We start from the raw sequence: 19,038 nt of genomic DNA on the forward strand, positions 1-19,038 counted from the left end.
GGCAGAGGAGAAGTGCTCAGAAGCTGCCGGCGTCCTGGACCCCCAGCGGCTGCAGACCTGGTTGCATCTTTCTCCAGGGGCCCGCACCTCTCTGTCCTGGCCCTCAGGCCCTAAAGAGGAGGCTAATCCCCTCAAGTTGCGTTAGTGGTAACTAAAGAGGGTTTTATGGACAAGGTTTTGCTTGCGGTTGCCTCTGCAGCTGGGAGTCATTTTAAGGAGAAGCAGCCTTTGATATTACCGCTGAGCTCTACCTGGGGTACTGACGTGACCAAAGGCCAACGCGCTGGTTCCAGCATGCAGCTTTTGTCCTTGTTATGAAAATTATTCCTTAAATTTGCTCCTCATCTGTGCTTTTCTCAGACACAAACTGACCCCCTTATATCTGGTTCCACCAAAAATAGTGGCTGGGCCCACGGGGAACAATTTAAAAGCCCAGGACCAACCTGTTTCTCCCAAAGGTGGCACACATTATAGCATTAATAATGTGCGCCTGGTGGACGCATTGTATTTCCCAGGAATTACATTTGTTTTCCAGAAGCTGGACTGGGAAGGTCCTAGACAGAAGTGAGTCCTTGGAAGAAAGGACTGAGCGTCTCAGTAATGACATGGAGTCGGGGAGGGTGTGGGATAAGGGACGCCAAACTGGATTTTATTTCCCAGATTATCATCAGTCTGCTGCGTGACTGATGCCAGGAGACTAACAATTCCCAAAGTTGCGAAAGGAGTAAGAGTTAGTCTTATACTCCTGTCCGCAAGATCACTCACGTCTAATAATGATTTCGGACACCTGCAAGATGAGTCGATTAGTGACGCGTGGGGTGGCATTGTTCGTTCGACGTGCCAGGACGCCAGCGGTGCTACCTTTTCCTGTCTCCTGAGCGCGAGTTGGCGCACATTGATTTCACCCCTCGCTCTCCGCCCGGCTGCCGAACACCATTTAGGCCAAGATCGGGTATAATGGGAAACAGCATCAGCAGACAATTACCCTTTCAGAGGATTCACTTCTCCTCACAGACACTGTTATTTGAGAAATAGGATCATTTGATTTCATATTGCACTAAATAACACCCAGCCGGTTCAAATTGCCAGCTTCTTAAAAACCGCCCATTGGAATAAATTGCTGCGGCCTCTTTTGCTTTTCAGGGCAATATGATGGGCACCGGGCAGAACTTGGAAAAATATCTACAAAGCCAGCCCCGAGCCGTGGCTATTGGTAGGAACAGCCCTGCCACCCCGCAAGCAAAGGCATCCAGCCACCTAGTTCCCTGCCACCGCCCCCTCCACCCGCCAACTTTGAGGTGGTTCAACCTCTTGACTTTGGAATTAAAATGCACAGTCCCAGCTACCCCAAGGAAGCGCTTCGAGCCACAAGGCGCTTTCGTGTTGAGCAGAGAAAGATGGGCGGGTGTGCGAGACACGCATTTCGGTGTGTCCTGCCACATTGCTTGCAGCGTTGGAACGTTTGGACAGCGCAGCGGGTTTGGGGCTCTGCAGCCAGGGAGTGCGCCCTCCAGCTTCGCGGGTCTGGGGTTCCCAGGGCCAGACCAGCTGCTACACTCAGCCGCTACACTCTGCAAACCAATGTCCAGGCCTGCCGGCCACGACGTCCTTCTCCGCTCTCGGCACAGGCGCCAAGCCGGGAGTCAGAGCTTCCGGGTACAGCTGCGGACAGAAGAGGAGGGAGCCGCACTGGGGCTTCAGCACCGAGTCCAGAGGGAGAGGCGAGCGGGGTGAGCAGCGACCGGCGAGCTGGGGTTCGCTGCACACCCATCACCACAGACATTTCAAAAAGAATTAAGCCTTTTGAAGTCAGCCAGAGCTGCGATTTGTTAATTGACACTGTTCAACTGAGTGACAATTGTTACGCTCAGTGGGGGCTACCCACTCCCTTCCTCCTTCCCCCCTCTTTTTTTTCTTATAAAATAGGAGTTGACTCCTTGGTTCTCCGTTCTTCTGTGCCAAGGGCAGGATTTATTTAAGACGGCAAGGGGTTTGGCGATTCTGTGCGTTGAAGTCTTTCTTGTATTTGTGTGAATGTACTTCAGGAAGGCCGCGTTAAATTCTTTCTCTCCAGATCCCGAAGGGCCGCCGCTGCCCCCCTGTTCGGAATATGAGCTAGAAAGGCCCTCTTAGTGGGTCCCGTGACCTGGAGCGAGTTAGTCTTTAGACTTTGGGGACAGGGTGGGAGTCTTTCCCCTTCCTTGACACTGGGAGGAGCCAGGGAGCAGGGGGTTGTGGGTACGCGGCTAGAGGGAAGGTTCCAGACACGTCGAGAGTGGGAAACTTAAATTCCCCTCTCTGGTGTAGGCGCAGGCTTTAGCTTCAGGGTCTTTTCCGGGTAAGGTGTCGCTGCCCGCTTAAGATGGCATGATAGGTAGCAGAGGGACTCAGCGTGTCTTCACTCTCCACTTGGCCTTGAAGTGGGGAGGCTGAGCCGCGCCGCTCCCTGGCGATTCGCCGGGTCCCTGTTCGCAAACAGCTCAATTGCGAGGCCCAAGTATACCTAAAGCAAAACCTCGGCCGTGGGCCTTCAGCACGGCCCCCCAGGGCTGGGGAAGATACCGCGATGCCCAACGGGCCACGCCGCCAGATCTGGCCTTGCGTATCCGCCTCCATGGATCCAAGGCTGGCCTGGGGCTGTTCAATCGAGCCCAGGGAGAGCCCGGAGCTGCTCCATCACCGCCCCTGCCCCAAGGCGGTCGCGCCCTCACCCCTCGCCGCACTCCGCCCCCACCCACCCCCGCGAGCCTCTGGCCCCTGCACGCAGCTAGGGGGCTGTGTTCCATCTCCCACCTACGTCCCCACGGTGGCGTAACCGAGGAACCCTTTCTTGCCCAAGGCGGAGCCCAAGCCCAATCGTGGCAGCTTTTCCAGGAGGCAGGAAATGGGCGGTTAAATTCGAAGGAGCCGGAAAACACGTCTTGCCCGGCTCCACAGTTAGCTGCCTGCGCAAACGGAAGCGCTGAGCTACCCGGTGGAACTGCCGAGCCGCTCGCGAGGCTACTCCAACCTGGGGCCCGAGCCCCTGGAGCTGGCGGCGGCGGACTGCGTCCCTGGGGACACTGGAGGAGATTCCAGGGACAGCGTGGGTAGGCCTTTCCCCCCGCAGGCGCCTCTCACTGTCTTTCGGGGCCAGAGCCGGGGCAGCGCTTTAAATTAAGGTCGACCTCCAGCTCTGGGTGAAGTCTTCGGTCCGCCCGATCCCGGCCCAGGAGCCCTAGGTGAGGGTGGTCGGGGTTTGGCGGGGGCTAGCGGGTCAGCCCTTATGCCAGATATTTCTACCCCCACCCCGATCGCTTCTCGATGCCGGCCCCGGGGCTCCCTCCCTCGCTCGCGCTCCCCGCACGTCGCCGTGTTTACCAGCGCGTTTTGTTCCCCTGTCGGATTCCCGGCCGAGGGGCTGTAACCGTGTTCTCCTCCGACGGAAGCTAATCAAGTAATTTCCCCATCCCAGCCCCATCAAATTGCTCTTTAGCTGTTGAACCGCGGAGTTTTGCTCGCCTTTTCACATGCTAATCACGCCCATTCAGCGCTCTCGGTGGGGCTGTTTGTCGCGGGGTAAATCTCCTTGTTTGCCCGCTGCATGATTAATTGATATTGTTGTCTGGCTTTTGTGGGGACAGCAAGGAGCTGAAAGGCGGCGCGTAATGGCTGCGCCGGGGCCGCTGGCGACATCATCGGGCTGCCGAGGTCCCGGCGAGGTCGGGCCGGGGCTGATGACATTATGGGCCCGATTTGGTTTTCCTTATTAGAAACATGATGAAAGACTTGGAGACCTCCGGTCTTACAACCCCCCCAACCGGGTGCAGAAACCGCACGGCGTTTAAGCCACAAGCTCAGACAAAGCCCTGGTGTTTGCTCAATTCAGGGGAGAAAGTGGGTGTCAATTCCCCACGCAGGAGACAATTAAATCTTATTTCGGCCCACCCGGGATTTCAATAGAGTTGAACATGAACGCACAGCGTAGTGGTTTGGTTTTACAAAGAACAAAAAGAAAAAAAGGTTTTGGGGTTTAGCGGTTGTAAAAGCAGGAACCTTCTAAGGTTAAAACCCCCCAAAAATAAGTAAATGGAAGCCAGAGCCTCCCTTGAAGGCAGCGGTGGAGGAAAGTCACGCAGAGGCGCTTCCACGCCAGGCCCCTAGCGATGCAGTTTGCGGAAACGCGACTCCCTTCGAATCGCAGGCTTCGGTGAAACCCGGGGCTAACGCTGAGCTAGCGCGATTCCCAAGGCCCGCGTCCGCCTACAAGCCAATGTTTTATTTGACATCACTGGTCCCTGCTCGTGGCTGGTATTTTCTCGCCGACCACAGGTGTGCAGTCAAACCAACAAATTCCTCCGCCCCCTGTACTCTCCCACCCTCTCCCCTGAGCACTGGGGTTTTATCCTCTACGGACATCCCTAAAAACTTGAAGATTCAATTAAATAATTCCAGTTACGAAGTGCTACTGCCGCCTGCTTATCGCAAATATTTCCTTCTTCGAGTTCTTAAAAAAAAAAAAAAAAAGCAAAGAGAAGAAAAGAAACTGTCGCTTTCGCTTTCACTGCGCGCGGGGTAATTGATAGGCGCCATCGGAGGTCAGAATTTGCATAAGAATTAAGAGCAGTAAATTAATTTAATATTCCATGCACATCTCCAATTATTCCTGGAGACCTTTGTCTCCGCGGCTGCCAGAGAGGGGATTCAGCTGCTCTTCAGCCAAACAACATCTGTGCGGTTAATAATTTGATAAACAGCTCATACAAATAGTTTCTGAATTATCTGGCAGCCCAATGACTATTCAGTTTGGAAACGTTTTGGCAGGGTCTCCCGGAGTCCTCTGAGAGCCTCAGGCGCCCGCCCTGACAAATGTCTTTCTATCTTTTAAACATCAGCAGACGACAATGTGTAAAATAAGTAATTATCATTAAGTAATAACTCTAACCCTTATATATATATAAAAAGAAGCGCGCCTGAGTCATCAGGGTGTCAGCAGGTCGTCTGTCAGGTACCCCAAGATGAAGAAATATGTTGGGGAGTGGGCTGGGTGAAGAATGACCTGAAGGGGAAGAGAAGACCTGGGTGCTGGCAGGGGCTGGATAGGGATGGGGAGCTGTGTTTTTCAAGGTCATGGATTTAAATTGAGTGACAATTTGTGCATGGAAATATCTGCAAGGAAGACTCACAGTTGCCACTGGAAAGGAACCAAAGTAGGTGGGCTACAGGGAGACCAACTTTCCGCTGTGCTGTTTCTTGAATCTTTCACTTTTCTCCCCACATGCAGGTATTGTTTATTTCAAATATAAATACAAGAAAATAAATTGTGTTTAGCAGAAAGCAGGGTAAATTATTTTGGCTGGATATTGTCCTGCCTGGCTTGGGGCTATCCTCCTCCTGACCACTGTCCTTCCTTCCTATCTTTACCTTCAGCCAGTGCACCCTCATCCTGATAGCAACTTCCCAGAAAGCACAGGTTTATCCAAAACCGTGGAGAGGGCACACAGATTCAGTCAAAGCATTGAGTTGGCCCAAACTGGAAAGGAGGCACTTGTAGGATGAGGCCATTGTGTTGTTAAAACAGGCCTGAATTTAAACACTTACCCCTTGCTCTTCTTGTCTTTACACTAAAGATTTCATGGCTGCGATTATGTTCTTAAATCTTTCTGTTACCCAGAGCAGAGCCTGTTCCTGCTAAAAAGTCTAGAAAGAAACGATTTGATCTTGAATGAGACTCAGGATGCTCTAATTCGTGCAACCTGCACATTGCAACTCTGTTTACTCCAAGCCTGTGTTTACCCTGGAATTGTTCTGCACCCTCTGCAATATAATAGGATGTTTGAGGAGGGTCTTTATCTCTCTGTCTATACATTCCCACATGTTTGATATATACACCTCACCCATTCAATATTCTACTTTCTATTTCCTATACTGCTGACAATCTAAGTACTTGAAGCCACTGAAAACTACCTAGGAGTTCTGAGAAGTGTCAAAGCAGTAATATGCTAGAGCTTTGTCCTGGTACTCTAATGAGCCCGGTAGCATTGCGCTTTAAATACAGACAAACCCTTCAGACTACAGGTTTAAATATACAACTTTACAATGAATACAATGCTTGCCTGGGCTCAATGGAAGAATTACTTTTCCAGAAAAGAAGACATTGTGTCACAAGAGTATGACAATAGCATTTCTACGAGGCACATTCATTTCTATTTTTAACATTTTCTTCTTGCATTTTATTAGTTTTTTCCCCCATAGAACTATAGACACTGCTGGGCCATGCAGGCTTTTACCCATACAAAAATCGTCTCTGTTATTTATGATTAGGGGTCTCTGTCTGCATCCTATTATTAATTTCTGACTTTGATTCAGACTCCTCTAGTCAGCAGAGTGATTTGAAAACATTTCTTTTCTTAAATGGAACATTTTCAATCCTTTGGGGAAATATTCTAATTTTAAACACCAACATATTCAATTTCTTAATCTGCAGCCACTGGTGTTGCTCATTTTTATGTACAGAACCTATCCCCTTTGGCACTAGTTCATTTATGCTTGATACTTATCTTCTTTACATTTGTTTGACTATTTTTCAAGGCAGTATATGGGCAAAAAAATGGCTACTAAACAAGAAGGCAAGGAGCTTGGATTGTATTTTTGACTATGTAAGTAAAGCTACAGAACATGGAAATGTTGAGAATTTTTTTTCTAAACTAATGAGCCCTCTCCAGAAAAGCCGTCTGGATACCATTAAAGTTGATGCGTTTGGAAGGCTTATCCTGATAAATGCTTGGCTTTTTTGGTGATTAGACACATATTTTCAACACAGTCTACTAACTGAGACTGAGGTTTGCATTTGGAGGGAGGTTTGTTGAGCCTAACAGGAAATTGTTGGGGGGAAAAATCCAAAGTACCACCTTACTGTATAGAGTTCAAATCAGAGGTAACTGCTACTCTTGTTCACTTGCACAAAAATGTTAGAAATATAATAGTGAGTTGTGTTCAATAACTTAAATGAAACAAACCTTGGTAATTTTCAACCTACATGTAAAAAATATATACCTCATATCTTGGGAAAAGTTAAAGAATGGTTAAAGCAGAATAATGATTTTAAAATTTAGTGCAATCTCTATTGCGCATAAAGGATTTTTTTGAAAATTGACATAAAAGAACAGTGCAGGGCCATTAAACAAATTTTTGCAATAAATCATTTGCTTTCATTGCCCCCTCTTTTTTATTAAATGACCATTTGTACATATATGGCCAGCTTAACCCCAAATCCAGTCAAAAAGTGAATTTGAAAAATTCAGGTTAGCATGTAAAAGTTATGAATAGGATCCACTTAGATAAACCTGTCTCCTCTCATTTTCTTCTATTTTAATATATAAATGAGCTGTGCTGGGTGGGCTTAACTTTCTAGCATTTCCGTCTGTGATACTGAGTTCAAAAAGAAACAGCTTTGTCGGCCTGTAGATAATTGGAAGCTACAGAAACAAGTTCAGGTTCTTGAGAGATGACTGGAAGATATCTCTGATATCCATAGATTTCAGCTAGCCCCCCGATTCTTTCCTCTGCCTCTCCTGGCCAGGATTCCAATCCGACAGGTTGAGTGTCACATACGGGTACCCTTCCCATTGTTGTTGATGTGTGTGGTTTGTATGGTTTCTAAGACATTGTTTTGGTGTTTGTCAGTAAAGTAACAGGTACATCTAAAAATCTGTACCATGGGGCTACATGGGCTAGCAGTGAAGCTGGCTGGCTCTCTTTGAAAGCATAGGGCCTCTATGCTATTTGCTTTGGTCACAAAGTCCAATCGAGGAACCTCATGTAGGCTGAGCCTGAGAGGGCCTCCAATGGCTTATTTTGCTTTGCTGCTTCTGTGATGAGGGGAGATGAACCTTGCAGAATACCAGACTCTTCAACATGACATGTGAGCCCTGTCACAGTCTGGTTGGAATCCAAGTGAGGAGAGTAAGGAAAAAATAGTGTGCAGAAAGGCTTATAGTTCCACTTGTCCACTAACTAGCTGTGGGCACTTTGGCAACAAACTAATCTTCCAGGTCAGAGACTCCTGTCTGCCACTTGTCATCATTTATTCTCTTCTTGCTGGGCACACGGCTGACCAGCTGAACTACGTTTCCCAGCCTCCCTTGCAGTGACACGAGGACCATGTGACTAAGCATTCACCAGTGGCATGCAAGTAGAAGTGATGTGTGTAATTGTCATCTCATACTTGCACCTCCCTGTTCCTTCTTGCTGGCTGGGAAGTATGCTAATGAGACTCATGTACTGAGGATGGCAATAGTTCCCCAATGGCCTGGGTCCCGAGATGACTTCTAGGAGCAGAATCTGCCCTCCCATCCTGGACTGCTTATATGGCAAGAATAAATTTCTGTTTTGTTTGAAGAGCTGCATATTTTGGTTCATTTTGTTATAGCACCCACTCAAAGTAATCTCCGTCCTGGCTTTATTTTTCTTAACTGCAAAATGAAAGCATCTTAGTTTGGGTTTCTCCAAAAGCAAGCAATTTGGGCCTGATTTATCAATCTATATTCTTCTAGTCGTTAACCTGAAATGCTTGCTCTAGCCAGGTGGGTTTATCCAGTTTGGGGCTCCCTTATACCATATGCACTCATTCTCATTTTATTTACGCCACCTTCTCATGTGGAAAGCAGTTCATCACTCATGTACTCCTCTTTATTCTACTGTTTCATTTACCTGTTGCTGCTTAATGAACCACCCCAAAACTTGGCGACTTAAAACAACAACAGTTTATTTTCTTTTCAGAATTCCATTAGTCAGAATTTCTAGCAGGACTCGTTGGGCACTTCTCTAAGGAGGGTCAGTTGGGCTTATTTATGTGGAAAGTCCAAGATACTGTCTCACCTCCCAGGGCCTATCTCCACATGAGCTCTAATCATTCTGTACCCTAGCATGGGTTTCTCTTCTGCATGGCAGCTGGGCTCCAGGGGGGAGGCAGTGGAAGCTGCTAGCCCTTTTAAGGTCTATGCAACCAGAAGTCCCAGAATGTTACTCCCATCTCATTCTATTGGTCAAAGCAAGCCACAAGGTGCAGCCAGATTCAAGGGGAGGGAAAAGAGGCTCCTCCTTTATTTGTTTGTTTATTTATTTATTTATTTTTGAGACAGAGTCTCACTCCATCACCCAGGGTGGAATGTTACTGGTGCAATCTCTGCTCACTGCAACCTCACCTCCTGTGTTCAAGCGATGCTCGTGCCTCAGCCTCCTGAGTAGCTGGAATTACAGGCATGCACCACCATGCCTCGCTAATGTTTTGTATTTTTAGTAGAGATGGGGTTTTGCCACATTGGCCAGGCTGGTCTTGAACTCCTGACCTCAAGTGATCGGCCCACCTTGGCCTCCCAAAGTGCTGGGAATACATGTGTGAGCCACTGCGCCTAGACTATTTATTTATTTTAACAGATAGGATCTGGCCATGTGGCCCAGGCTGGCATGCAGTAGTGAGATCATAGGTCACTGCAGCCTCCAACTAGGACTACAGTGTGAGCTGCCACTCTTCCTGTTGATGGGAAGAGCTACATGGAATGGGAAAAACTAAGGGTGGTTATATTTGGATACTATCATGCGTACCCACCCCTCTTTCGACTTATTCAAATCTCCAAGACACATGCTATTTCATGTAGAAAGTCTTTCCTATCATGCTAGTCCACGGGGGTCTTCCACGCTCACCCCTCAACTCCTAGGGCACCTGTTAGTATACACACTGGTTATTTTGTCTTTAATCATTTACTGTCTTGTGACACTTTGTTGCCTCTTATTGTTGGCTCTTCAAGGGCAGAAAATGCAAGTTAGAGCTTCAAGAACACTCTGTACATTTGAGTACATAGTGGAGTCTCAACATGAGTGTCTGTGCAAAGCCAAAAGAAAGACCCAGAGGTAAGGGCTGGGTGGAGAGAGTGCCCAGCATATATCTGCCCTCAGGTTAAGATTAGATCAGTAGAGCTCATTTCTAGTATATTTCTCTAGTCTTCAACTGCTCATTCTGAAAATTAAATAATTCTGAAATCCTCCCAGCTTAAGTGAGGCTTAGGTGATGCAAACATTTACATCAAGAATGGCCAAATTTGTTCCCACTGGAATGGATCACCTGGAAGGCTTTCCCTTCCCAAATACCATACCTCCCCTCCATCCCCATCATGACACACCATTCCTTTGGGTTAAGAATTGCCCTCTTTTATGATACAAGTACTGCCTGTTGGAGATGGAATGGGAAGGATAGGGTATACATGTGAATCTCTGGTGTCTTAGTGCAAATGAACAGATAAGAGCAGTGTTTCTCTTTCTCTTACAGAAGAGACTGGGACAGCATGAATGTGCTGGAAGATTAGTGGCTGCTGATGCTGAAGAAAGGAGAAATGAGGAGGAAGGGTCCCTGTGGACAAGTCATCTCCCTGCATTTAAGCCAGGCCAGTAGTCCCGGAGACATTCTGAATGATGCATTATCCTAGGCACCAGAAAGTAGCCAATATTCTCACGGACAGCAGGGAAAAATGAACACATGAGACAGGGGAATATTCCAGCACCTGTGAACATGTTTGTGCAGGTTTCCTGTCAGTAGATGGATATCCCTCAAGCCTTTGGAATCCAGTCTCCTGTGTTGTGATTGGACCATTCGTCATTGGATTTCCAATGGCAGAGTAATGCTGTGGGAGAAGTGGCTATGATGGCCACAGGAGGTGAATTAAGTATTGTTGTTTTTTAGTAGAACCACTAAAGGAAGATCTGCAGGCAACTTGGGTGAGTATAAGAGCCAAAGATTGACAAGACTTCCTCAGATGCTCCTACTGACCAGTGGGGGCACTTCTACAGCACCCCAAATATGTTCTCCCTACAACCCCTACCACTTTTTAGTTAAGTGGCCAGAACTGTCCTTTGTATCAAAACTTACTTTAGTCTATCAATCAAAGAAGGCTTCCATAGCCCACCTCATGGCGAAGGATATCAGATACGTAAAAGATAATTGTTTTGACATATTTATTACCACAACTAGCAACTCTTTCTGCATTCATGTTGGCTGGTATGCAGAAAAGGGTGGGTGCTTTACAGGATTCTTGGAAATGTGTACGGGATGCTGGCTCTAGGGGAGGCAGAATAGAGTGTGGGCTCAGCCATGGGTCACATCTGGGTTTTAATTCTGCCTCTGGCACATGACCTTGAACACACTGGAAAACCCTGTTAGACATGCAAGAAGCCTTCTTCATCTGTAAAGGGGGAATAGCAATACTTAAGTCACCGGGTTGTTGTGAGTAATACATAAGTTAATGTATGCTAACTTTCTAGAAAGTTTCCTGGCACAAAGTTGTATTTAATAAATGATTTATAAAACAAGCTCCTTTTTTGGGATAGTTGCCATCTGATCATCTAATCACACCACTGTGCTTGTAGACTGTGTGTATGCATTTTCTATTTAGCATCAGAAAATATACGTAGGAGCCTGTGACTCCTGAGGATCGGGAAACAATACAGAGGATCTAGGACGACTGGCCATTCTGTTAATCGAAAAGAATCTTTTGGTGCCAATTTGAGGGATTCATAAAGAAAACAAGGCATTTAAGCCATAACAGAGAGGAATTCTCTTCTACCGTTGAAGTAACAGATGATCTGGTTATAAAAATTGGCAGAAGCTCTTGGATGGAGCTCTCCCTTCTACCTAGGGCATTCAACCTCAAAGTGCCTACCGCCTGGGCATTCCCACTGTTACATTATTACAATCTCTTGTAAATTTGTAAAGAAGCTGCTTTCCTTTTGGATGACTCCCAGTTATGACAGTTACCCTTTTTGTTCTTCTCTGAGTTCCAACCACAGTGAGACTTGATCCTCAGGTAGGAATGTTGGTAACCCTCCTTTTTGTTCCATCTTTATTCCTTGATCAAGCTTCTCATGCAATAGTACCCCCCGAAATAAACCAAGAGTAATCCTTCCAATCATCCCTTTCTCTTCCAAAGGGTATTTATTGGTTGATAATAGTACAGAATAGTACAGAATTTGCAGTGTCCTTAAACACTGGGTGGAGTAAACATCTCCTGATGGACTCTTTAATTGAGTTGAAGCACCATGACGAGGGGGTCTTAATCAGCGTTTTCCAGTTATTAATAGTGATTTGTCAGAAAGCCAAAACTGAGGGATTTTGGAAAGAAAGAACTCAGTCTCTTTACAAAACTCCTCTCTCAAAATTGGAAAGAGAAAAAAAAAACCTGGAAAAAATTTAAGAAAGACAAATACCAAAGAAATCTGGGAAATTGTTGGAAATGAATGTGCATACAGATGTCACTTTTCTGAAGGCTGTTAAATTCTTGAGTTTCAGTTCACTCATCATATTAATATGTGCCCATTGCCAAGGATGTATGCTTCCAAGAAAAATAAAGGCAAGTTTCTTGGCATCTGTGTCGCTACACCCTGCTGTGGAAAACTCATTGAAGAGCCATTCTTGATGGCAATAGGAAATGTAAATGAAATGGCCCCCTTTTTAGTATTTGGTTGAGATGGTCCTAATGTTTGGTGGAGTCATTAAACCTTCTCCAAGCAATATTCACAAAAATTAGCAGAAGTTGTCAATTCTCAGCATCATTAAATTTATGTCAGTAGTCACCATCGGGGGAAAATGGAAGTCACATTTGCATTGCAGAGTGGCCTTAGTAAGAAACTAGGGCTGTAGCTCCACTTTTGGTGGGGGGGTGGGTGGGAGGGTTTGCACAATCTCTTTACTAAGTTTTTAATCAAGTTGCTAGTCCACTCTTTCTTTTATGGAGCCATAGAAGTGTCTGTAATGAAAGATTAAAATGGTCCTGTGCAGTGGTTTGCAGTAGCTATGCCCAAATAAAATATGACAGCTCTCTCGTAGGGCCTATATGTAAGCAGAGGGAGCCGATAACAAGCTGCATTATGCTCTCTGTTGTGCATACTGATTGCAAATTGTGTGGGTTACCCTGGATGCCATAAAAAAAGGTGTGTGTGTGTGAGTGTGAGGGAGAATTTCTTTCCCCCAAATGATTATGCACCTCATGAATAGCAAGCAATGGAACATCGATGCTCAGATTTCCTGTAGCAGAGGTAACACACACACACAAACACACACACACATGCACATTTACACACTGACAGGCTAATGGCTACTTTCCCAAAGAGTGGTTAGAAAGAAGTAGTAAATGGGACTGTGTTGATGCCAGGAGAAGACCCGGGCAAAGATCAAGATACCAGCAACATATCGGATAACACATAATTGGCAGGTCACAGCCAAATGAGTGTAGTCATGCATCTCCGGGCAGGCCTTTGCTGGCGATAAAGACACTTGTAAACAATTCAGTCCCAGAACATGGCAATAATATGTTGATCCGGCGTGTAATGAGGTGTTCCTGGAATCAATAAGCAGTCATGGAGAGCAGGGAGCAAGGGCAGCGGCTGTCTTTTTGATGACCTTTCCTCACCACCAAGGACCTCATCTCCCCTGAAGAGGACTTTTCTCATTTTGCAGCAAGCTCCGAGTGTCAGAACTTCCATTCGCAGCCGGCAAATGAACAGCCAGGCCCTGCATGCTAATGAAGTCCAGGCTATTTTGCACCTTTTCATCCGCACATTATGCTCTTGACTCTGGAGAAGGTGGGAATTAGGCCGGACCCCGGTGTCAGACTGCCTGATGGCTCGGCTCCGGAAAACTGGTAATTGAAGCTGATGACTGATGCGAGGGAGGCCTGAATTTGGAAATAAACAGTTTCAAGCACTGCATGTCATTTCTAGAGAGACTGCTGAGAGAATGGAAATGAGCTTCGTTTCTTGAATCTAATGCAGTTTCTCAGCAGGAAAAACACCGTCTTTTAGACAACAATGCCAGTCATTAAGATTTAAATGTTCTGGCGATAATAGAAGAACTGGCCTTCCAGTTCACAAACAGCACTTATGTAAATGTCTTTCAACACCCAGATCTTCATTTAATCCACGCCCAAGAAGATAACTGTGTCGGAAAGCGGAACGAAATGCAATTCGGAGTCTATAAATATCGTTCATAAGAAGAGAGAGGAAAACAGTAAAATTGTTTGCCAACATATCACATAGCATTGCCTGTCAGCGCAGGAGAAAACAGCAGCTCTCTGTTGAAACAATGGAAGGACATTCAGAAGTCTACGTAAAAACACACTGAAGCCACACTTTGATGATTTTTGTACTGCTGTATTTCATTCCAAATAATATGCTACCCTTTTAATGTGGAAATGGCATAAATATTTCCTACCTTATATGCAGAACCCATATTTGGACAGTGAATCCTCATGTTTAATGTTGCAGGAGAAGCCCAAATCTAGACCCCCTTCGCTTGTAATCTTTTAAAAGAAGCTCTTTTATCAAGTATTTAATTTTCTCTTAACATCACTGGGTTGTCACAAAACCACAGACTAAACATGGCAAATTGTCTTAGTCCATCTCCCCAGTCGGCTGAGATTAATTGGACGTTGTTTGCTGTATGCAAAAAGAATGACTCATAATCCAAACACAGACAGGCTTTTGCGTTTTAAGAGACTTTAAAAATCATTTTTACTAGACATCCCTCCAGCCCAATTCTTCCTGTGCAGGTAAAACACCTTCAGGGAGAAAATTATGAGCCCAGCGAAGAGGAGAAAGAGACCACTGTTATTTATCATGGCAGGCCGGGAGTGATTCATGAATAACCATCGGTTTGCTTTTTTCTCGCTTCTCTTCTCTACCAGAAGTGAGGTTTTGATATTTCCGGCCTTTTTCAATTTAATGACATACATGATTCTCACAGGCAGTCTCTGGTTTGTTAGAGACATCAAGGATATCAGCACAACTTGAGAGAAACCAAAGACGCCTTGGGTGTTATTGTCGCTTCAGTTTAAAGGTAGCAAACCTATCTTGCAAAGGATCAACACTGAATTATTTCAACATTTCAAAAATATAGATAAGTAATACATTTCTAATAGCATACTTGTCCATACTGGATAGATCAATGAATATTCAGCAATCCTTTGCATGAAATATATGACTCTCAATGAGAAAAAGGTTAAATCTTACACATGCACACACGCATACGCACGCACACACACAGGCACACCTACTCCTCACTGTGACAGTGTTGCTCCATTCTGACATTATTCCTGTGTCTCCTGGGGTCTCCTATGACTTAACGGCTAAAAAAGAGGGAGAAAATTGGGGTCGCTACAATCTGATAATAATAACCGTAGGGTTCTCTGTGCATGGGTTACACATACACTAGGAATGCAGTATTGGTATAGTGATTCCTTCCAGGTTCAGAGCACCAAACATGTTGATTTTTTTTGAAAAACTTTTATGTATATTTCATCACTGAACTCTCATCACAAGCCCATGGCTCAAAGATCTATTTTATTAACATTGTAAGAAAAGGGAAACAGAAACGATGTGGTTTTTCTAAGGTCAACAGCAAATATAACAGTGAGGCCGGAATCAGAACTTTCTGTTTGTAATCATTTGTCACGTGTTCTTTTCTATAAATCCACACTTCCCTGTGTAGATACTATCAATAAAGAAAGTTATGCTGTGTTAGGCTATTTCTCCTTTTATCTCTCACAAGCACTACCTTTTCTATTGCTGTTATGAGGTTGAAATTATTCTTTTTTTTTTTTTTTTTTTTTGAGACGGAGTCTCGCTCAGTCGCCCAGGCTGGAGGGCAGTGGTGAGATCTGGGCTCATTGCAAGCTCCGCCTCCCGGGTTCACGCCATTCTCCTGCCTCAGCCCCCCGAGTAGCTGGGACTACAGGCGCCCGCCACCAAGTCTGGCTAATTTTTTGCATTTTTAGTAGAGACGGGGTTTCACCTTGTTAGCCAGGATGGTCTCGATCTCTTAACCTCGTGATCCGCCCGCCTCGGCCTCCCAAAGTACTGGGATTACAGGCGTGAGCCACCGCACCAGGCCGAAATTATTCTTACTTCCAAGACTTGCAACTCCAATTGTCCTGAGAAGGACTAGCTGGAGCAAGATTTTTCCAGTCTGTATTGGCCACAGATGGTGACTTCTGTAGTAATAGCATAGCGTTTGTGCGGAGAGTGTTACCTGGAAGAGAACGAATGACTCAACATAGCTTTGGTTCAAATCCTGCCTCCATCATTGTATCAGTAATAACAGAAAAGCAGAGTGGGTTTGCTCAAGTAACCAGAATTCTAGACGTAGGTAGTCTGGGGTGGAGGAGAACACGTCCCATGACGCTGTCAACGTCCCGATTTCCTTTTATCTTTCTACCCCACCTTTATTCACAGTCTTCTCGTGGCTGCTGCATTTTCAGTCATCTCATCTGAAGGAGGAAGGAGGAGGAAAGGAAAGGCAGAACTACTCCTCCTTTCAAGGAGCCTTGTGGGAAACAGCTCTAGCCTCAACTTGCCACTGTAATGCATTGGTAACAGTGTAATCACATGGCTATTTCTACCTACAGGGAAGGCTGTGAGGTATGAATTTGAACCTGGACACGCTGCTGCTCCCATTAAAGTTTGGATTATTTTACTAAAGGAGAACAGATACTGTGTGATTAATTGGCAGGAGGAGTTTGCTGCCATAAACAATGGATGTGTGAATCCATGCTAGTTCCCTAGCTTCTAAGCCTCAGTTTACTCATCTGTCACCTGGGAAAAAATATTGGCTCCTTCCTAACTATTACATCAGGGATGAATTGTGAAGATAAAATGAAATAGTTCACGTAAAGTGCCCATTATAGTTCTGGGCACATAAATGTTAAGAAATGGTAATTTAAGAATTAAGGCATGAAAATATGTTCAGTTTTACTAGAGACTGGGGGAATGCAAACTAAAACGCCAACAAGATGTACTATTTCTTTCCTTTCCAAATGCCAAAAATAAGAGTGAACAATAATGTTTCATTTTGGCAAGGTCATGGGGAAAGCACACTTTCATAAGCTACCAATGAGATGTAACTGGGATGACATTTTTGGAGGGTAAGTTTGACAGCAGTCCTTCTTCTTTGTCCTTCCTCAACCCACTCTAAGTAGATATTTGCACAAATTTATAAAGAGAACTGTCTGACAATGGTCACTGAAGCGCTGTTTGCAATAAGAGAAAGAAAAAACTGAACCCATTCAAAAGGTGAATGTTTAATTAAACCATGGCACATCCATGCCATGGCTCTCTAGGCAGCAGATTAGAAGAAGGGAGATCTGTTGGCATATCTATAGTGGCAAGGAAAGAAGGAAAGGAAAAATGCCAAGTTCCTGTTAAGTGAAAACAAACTGCAAAATGACATGAAAAGAATGATGTCAAATTTTTAATTCCTACTTCACACTGCCCCCAAATAACTTCTCTCTGTCTCTATCTGTGTTTCTGTCTCTCTCTCTCTATATAGTGTGTGGGTGTGTTTGTGTGTGTATATATATATATATATATATATATATATATATATATATATGGTACATACATAGGTATCCATATATAGACAAGTACCTATATAGATACGTATCTCTCTCTATATCTTTATATAGATCTAGATCTAGATATAGATCCTTGTGATTGTATAGCTAATAATCTGGAAAGGTATGCACCAAACAAGTCATGATCATCTCTGGGACTTGGAGAAGTGTCATATCAAACAAAGTTTCTTTTGGCCTTGTCTGTAATGATTTACCTAAATGACTGTAAATGTACATTTTGATTGCAATATTGTTGACAGGCAGTTCTCTATAGCTCTATCATGTTTCTGCAAGTCTTGTGAGCAAAGGCACTAACAGGTTTTGTTCTAGACTGTCTTTTCAAATATGTTCATATAGTGAATAGCCTTGGAAGATAGAGACAGAGTCTCCCTCTGAGGAGCGGCAGATTTGTTTGCTGTGCAGTATAATAAAAATAATGTCTCCTTCTGAGACAAAGTTTAAGCAGCGTTTGCTTAGAGTTCCTTTACGAGACTGAAGTTTCCTAGGCTAGGATTGTCTGATGCAAATGCACTGAGTGTGCAGCTTCCACCAGGGCTAATCTCCACGTTACCCCTGTGGGTCTTGAGGGTTAAAGGGAATTGATGCAAACATGAAGCTTACAATTCTGGTGAATAATAAAGTCCTTTGTCTCTGACCTAGGATCTTGTGTCTTCTACCAGTATCCATGAGATTGTGGTAGGCTAAAATGACAGATTCTTCAGAGTTTTCATAATAATAATGTAAATATTGCAAAGTACACATACAGTAAATGTACAATTGATGAATCCTGCAAAGTGAACTCACTTATGTAACCAGCAGCAGATCAGAAAAAAAACATTAGCAGCATCACAGAAGCCCCACAAATGTCCCCTTCAGTCAATAGCCTCCCAAAGATAACCACACTCCTATCTAGCAGCATGGGTTAATTTTGCCTGTTTCTGAACTTTGCATAAATTAAATCATGCAACATGTACTCTTTTGTGTCTGACTTTTTTGGTACAACAATATGTTTATAAGATTCACCTGTATTATCTCATGTAGTTATGGTTTTTCATAATCATTGCTGTATAGTATTCCATCATGTCAATAAATGACAATTTATGTGTATCCTCTTGTTGATGACATCTGCATTGTTTCTAGCTTTTTACTATGTAATTATTTACTCTTTAAAGGTGAGTGTATTTACATTTTACTTGTATAATTTTTATTATGGAATTTTCAATCATGAACATAAATAATAAGAATGGTATAATGATTCCCTATACAACCATGGCCCAGCTTCAAATATTAACTTCAGACATTTTGTCATGATGAGATTGTAATTACAGTTTCATAATATTTAAAAAAGAATAGGCCAACTTTACTCTCCCCTGAATTACTTTTAAGATGAAAGTTTTTCACTCTCTCCTCTATCTTGAAATCTCTTTGATGAAAGAATAACAGCAACTCACTCTCTTAGTGGCCTTACCCTGTCTTGTAGCTTTAATTCCATCTACATCTGATTGACATCCAAATGTATTTTTCTAGCTGAAACATCTCTCATGAGCTTGATATGTCTGCTTGGATATCATTTTGGATCTGGTTCCTCAGCAACTGACCTTAGACAAGGGTTTGTGTACTTGTG

General features: G+C 44.5%; 1 long non-coding RNA gene across 1 annotated transcript; it reads left to right on the top strand.

Moving 5' to 3' along the window:
• The first annotated feature begins 2,902 nt into the window (after positions 1–2,902).
• On the top strand, positions 2,903–11,339 carry LOC115892938. Its single transcript, XR_004052886.1, has 2 exons — positions 2,903–3,221; positions 10,307–11,339. It is a non-coding gene; the product is annotated as an uncharacterized LOC115892938 (long non-coding RNA).
• Positions 11,340–19,038: the final 7,699 nt, after the last annotated feature.

This window comes from Rhinopithecus roxellana, chromosome 13 (assembly GCF_007565055.1).
Source record: "Rhinopithecus roxellana isolate Shanxi Qingling chromosome 13, ASM756505v1, whole genome shotgun sequence".
Classification (NCBI taxonomy): Eukaryota; Metazoa; Chordata; class Mammalia; order Primates; family Cercopithecidae; genus Rhinopithecus; species Rhinopithecus roxellana.